Source organism: Gymnoscopelus braueri, assembly GCF_963280865.1.
Source record: "Gymnoscopelus braueri genome assembly, chromosome: 6".
In the NCBI taxonomy this organism is placed as follows: domain Eukaryota; kingdom Metazoa; phylum Chordata; class Actinopteri; order Myctophiformes; family Myctophidae; genus Gymnoscopelus; species Gymnoscopelus braueri.
Window position 1 is genome coordinate 17366191 of NC_137607.1, and position 6000 is coordinate 17372190.

The following is a 6000-nucleotide window of genomic DNA, read 5'->3' on the forward strand; positions in this document are numbered from 1 at the left end:
GCATAAAGTATGTAGGCCTACTGTATGACAATGATTACTAAGGTAATAAAATCAAGTGTAAAGTCCGGTCAAATTCCCATTGTAATCAATTACTTCTATAAGCCGTGAGTCCATTGCTGTGAGGTATCTCAGGCGCTTCCCATTTGGCATCATCACAAACAGTTCGTCGTTGCTAGGATGATGTGTGTCCTCCATAATTATTTTTGCCCTGCTCAAACACCTGCTCTTGTAAATGTCCTGCCGAGACAGCAGAGTGCTGCCGGACTCCCTGACTGAAAAAAATATGATTTTTTTTTTTTTTTTAAGTAACCAATAAAAAAAAAGGAGCATCTTAGAAAAATACAAATTCACAAAAAAAAAACTTTGAATGTTTTTGAACAATTCAACAAAGTGTTTGAAGTGCCTGTTTCACCCACTTCCGGGGGGCGGAGCCAAAATCCGAGCCCGAAGTATTTGTTCGTAGACCCCCACTTAGGGGGGGTAGAAAAAGTTTCGGAGCGATTCGGGCACTTTTCATTTAACATGGGGTTTCAATGGGGAGTTTTTAGGAGCCTTTTAGGAGTGGCTTCCGGGGGAAGGGGTGGGCTTAAACGCAACCTTGACAGGTGTGTTCAGTTTTCAAAGACCTTTCATTTGATGTATGGTACGTCTAAATTGGACATTTACTTATCTCAGAGGAGCTGCACGCAGGTAGTGCACACGGAGACACACACAGAGACACACACAGAGACACAGAGACACAACCCGAGCACGGTTTCATAGTAAGCTCCACTTGTGCGGGCGTTCGCAATTAAATAAAAATGTATAGAATACAAATATGTCAGGAAAGTGACAGCAGAAGCCTTTTATTTGTTGTGGTTTTCTTCTTTAAAAGATTTGATGTCACAGCCACCAGTGATGTGTTCTGACAGAGAGGAATAAAGAGTAGAGACAGTTGCTCACACACACACACACACACACACACACACACACACACACACACACACACACACACACACACACACACACACACACACACACACACACACACACACACACACACACACACACACACACACACACACACACACACACACACACACACACACACACACACACACACACACACACACAAAAGGTTTGCAGGTCAAAAACGTATCTCCTATATATTCCGTACAATAGGACTGACTATACCTATATACCAGAAAAATAAATGAACCGCTAACTTAAACTCATGCTCTGTTGTGGTCTTTCATCATAGGCAATAAAGGTAAGGGACGAATTGCTTTCCTTAATGCAGGAAGGGGCAGGTAATTAATTCCCCACTCCCACCATAGCCTGGAAATGTGCTGTGGACCAAGCCATCCTTAAGCATGTATGCAGCACTTCGCTATTTACATAAAGCCTTAATTGATTGCCGGAGTGCTTCCCTGTGAAAGGCCACAGTTCCACTGAATGTTCCTCTGTTTTGTTGAATGTTTGCCTATCAGTGGTGTAAAGTAACTAAGTACATCTACTGTACTTAAGTACATCTACTGTACTTAAGTACAATTTTGAGGTATTTTGACTTAACCAGAGTATGTCCAATGTTCAGTACTTCTACTTCTACTCCACTACATCTCAGAGGCAAATATTGTACTTTCACTCCACTACAATTATTTTAAAACTTTAGTTACTGGTTACTTTGTAAATTATAATTATTATTACAAAACATACGATAACCACTTCAGCCCTATTATACATTTGAAAATAGACAATCTACAACGCATTGTGAGCTTGTAGATCTGCTATTTTCAAAACATGCTGTTTTGAAAACTTGTAAAAACTTGTGAATTGGGACATTCTATAATGACTGAGTACTTTTACTTTTGGTACTTTAAGTACATTTTGACGCCAATACTTTTGTACTTTTACTCAAGTCAATTTAGAATTCCGGACTTTTACTTGTAACAGAGTATTTCTACATTGCAGTATTGATACTTTTACTTAAGTAAAAAATGCAAGTACTTTTTCCACCTTTGTTGCCTAGTATGACTTGCTCTGAATAGGGACACTAGGGTTTCATGTGGTTAAATAGAATAAACCCAGGAACCTCTCAACCAGTCATTTTCCAGTCATCTGTGAGAATCTGCAATCACCTCCTCATTTACAATCACTAGGAAATGTATTAAGCAATCTCATTCATAATTGCCTCTTGACATCTGCCACTATATATTCCCACTACTACCTGTTCTATGGTTATACATACCAGTTAGATTTCAAGTTGTGTTTTAAGTATGTCGGTGCATGCTATGTATTTTAATGACTTTATGACAGCGGTTACTCTTGCATGGCTGTAAGTGAACTGTGGCTGAGGTCTAAAGTGATTAAAATGGGGGGAAATCCAGGAACTTGGCCAAGAGATTTTCTCAGTCAGTCAGCTTCCACTCTATCACACCATCTGTGGGAGTCTACTGCGATTACTTCCCACAATTACAATTACCATCGAAGGTGCTACACCTATCTTCATTCATAATTGCCACTTCCCTTCTTGCTCTTTTAACCCATCAAGACCGGGGGACGCATCTGTGCAATTTTTTGATTTCTTTGGCTATTCAAAAATAGCAGATCTACAAGCTCATAGTGCGAGTGCCGCACTATGAGCTTGTAGATCTACTATTTTTGAAAATAAATCGTGAAAATGAGTGCAAATCATTGAATACATCTATTCCCTGGGGGTATGTCCCTGGAACAAAGTATTTTAAGATGGGGGGGGGGGGGTCATTTATACATACATTTTGGGGGGTCCTTGACATGAAATAGTTATACCACGGATATCATAGCAATATAAGTTTATTTTGTTTTAAACAGTTATGCTTTAAAAAATATATATATTCAAATATTTGCACAAATGTTCACGATTAAAACAAAATAATAGCAGGTCTACAAGCTCGTAGCCGCGCTATGAGCTTGTAGATCTGCTATTTTTGAATAGCCAAAGAAATCTAAAAAATTACACAGATCGGTCTTAATGGATTAACGCGTCGGACATAACTTGTACAAAGTCTTGTAGAACTGCTTCGGTGTGACAGAGCTGATAAAGGTAGTGTGAATGGGAACATGTGAGCTTCCATGGGAATTTCCCGAGGAGAACTTCTAGTACACTTTCTGATTCAGAACCATTACAGGTAGCTATCAGAATATAACTACACCCGGGACAACAACACTCCACACGTCCCAGACTCTTCTCCCTCCTGGCTCCCAAACTGTGGAACAAACTTTCTCATTGCAGTCAGACTCAGAATTGCTAAAATGGTGTCACTACTTGATCATCATCATCATGTACACACACATAAATGGAAGGTAATTTATAAACAAATCATTTTAAAGGTAGGGTAAGTGATATTCCTTTGATTAAAACAAAAAGTATTTTGTTAAAAGGTTAAAACACTATATTCTGATAGTAATCATTGCTATAGAGTGTTTTTTCAGTAACAGATGTCTCCCTGTCTCTCCAGCTCTTTAATAAACAGAAAATATTTTTTTCGGTAGGTGTCAAAATCTCAGCCAATCAGGAGAAAGTACCCATGTTTAAGCTTAATTTGTATAGTGTTCCAGTTCCAATTTTGCCTGCTCATTTCTTAGTGTCATCACTTCCAATTTCACTTGTTTAATCTGTATCCTGATTGAGTTCTCTGTCCTGGTTGGATAAAATTGGAAATGAAACTGAAACTGAAACGAAAATGCATTTTCTGTTTAATAAAGAGCTGGAGAGACAAGGAGACTCCTTTTACTGAACAAACACTCTATAGCAATGAGTACTATCAGAATATACAGCCTTTTAACACTTATTTTAACGAAAGCAAATCACTTACCCTACCTTTAAGGATTTGATATATCCGCATAATCCACTGTTGTGGTTTATAACGTTCCTTTTCTATTAACGGTGGTTTAGGATATTGCATGCAAAGCATTCTGCTTGATAACTGATAGATGTGTTAAATCTGCCTTCCAATCCTCAAACTTGTTGTGAGGTTCGAGGTTGTACGGAACTAATCCTAGTATTAGTTCTCTCCTTTCCTGTGTTTTGAGCTGTACAGAGCACAGGCCCTCCGAGGTCACTGATTATCTCTGGAGGAATACAATAACATCTCATTAGAGTTAAGTAGACCATCTATGACAAAGCAACAACACCTCCAGCGACGCCGGTCAGAGCCGAGGTCAACGTGTTGTTTGAGACATTTGGACGCTGTATGTCCAAGATATACTGTCACACCATCAGCTTGTCATCTTCTCTCTCAACCTACGAGCGAGGCTCCTCATGGCCAGGTGTCATCGTCAGAGCTGATAACAACTTCATTTGTGTATAACTATTGTGATCATTGACTGTTTAGTCAGAGAGATATGTTGCTGTACGGTGCCTCGTGTATTGATTCTCCCTCTTAACCCATTAAGACCTGAGGCGATTCTCTAAAAAAATCTAAATCTTAACAGGTTTTTGAAAAAAATATAAAAAAAAATTTTTCAACATTTTTCAAAAATAGCAGATCTACAAGCTCGTAGCGCGGCACTCGGTGCCGCGCTATGAGCTTGTATATCTGCTATTTTTGAATAGCCAAAGAAATCTAAAGTGACACAGATGCGTTCCAGGTATTACAATGTCAACTTTTTAATTTGAGAACTAGCCTGTGTCTGTCTTTGATTTCTTCTCATCCTTTTTACACTGGGTTTTCAGCTGTTTAACTACAAATAGTTTTAATTAACATAGAGCAGGATTTACGACCCTTATCAGCTCCATTATCAGCTCCATCAATAACATTAGGATAAAATATAGCCCCCGAATGAATTTCATAAAGGTTACTGACTACATCTATATTGATTTTGCACTCATGAATCAAGATATTGTCAATCAAGGCATTCTGATCAGAGCAGTTCAGAACATAACTTGAGATAAGGTTTGATTTTCAATTTGTATTTTGATGAACATTTATTGGGACACGGCCCAGCTTTGAGTCAATGCCAATCAATCAAAAGGAAAATATCATGGCTTCTATTAATTCAATTCAAACTTTTAGATACTTTGAAAGCTTCACAGAAACGATTTAATTTGATGAAACTATGGTGACGTTCGTCCAATATCATGTCACTGTAACTGTTTCACATTCACTGCAATTTCTCGTTCATGAATCTGCCAATGGAAGCGGCTCACAGTTTGAGACGCAGCGTCTGTGATGTGTGGCGGTGGTGCTGAGTCTTGGCAGATGCATAAGATGGTGGAGGGCTCTTGCTGGGGTGATTAATCAAAGCTGACATTCGGATGGAAATGAGCTAAGTTGGAGGGCTCATCTCAGTAATGACAGAGAAACTGCAAAAAGCCATTGTCCAATACACAGGTTGTAACAGACAAAGTATTGCTGCAAAGCCACTAAGCAGAATATTATAGAATTTCACAGAGAAATCCAAGGGCTACTTGAAAAAGGTTCCCTACAAGCAATTTGGAAGCACTAATGAAGGTTGGAGAATAAACATGATTTATTATCTTATTAAAGATAGGGTAAGTGATATTTTTTTGGTTAAAACTAAAAGTTTTTTGTTAAAAGCTTAAAGCTCTATATTCTGATAGTAATAATTCCTATAGAGTGTTTGTTCAGCAACAGGAGTCTCCTCATCTCTCCAGCTCTTCAATAAACAGAAAATACAATTTCAGGTAGGTGACAACATTTCAGCCAATCAGGAGCGAGTACCCATTTATCAGCTTCATTGTTATGGTGTCTGCAGTTCCAATTGTGACTGCTCATTTATTTGTGTCACCACTTCCAATTTCACTTGTTTAATCTGCATCCTGACTGAGTTCTCTATCCTGATTGGATAAAATAGTATCCTGACCTGAAAAAGCATTTTCTGTTTATTAAAGATCGAGCTGGAGAGACATGGAGACTATTTGTTACTGAACAAACACTCTAAAGCAATTATTAATAACACTGAGTATTATCAGAATATGGAGCTATTTAACACTTATTTTATCCAATCACTTACCCTAGC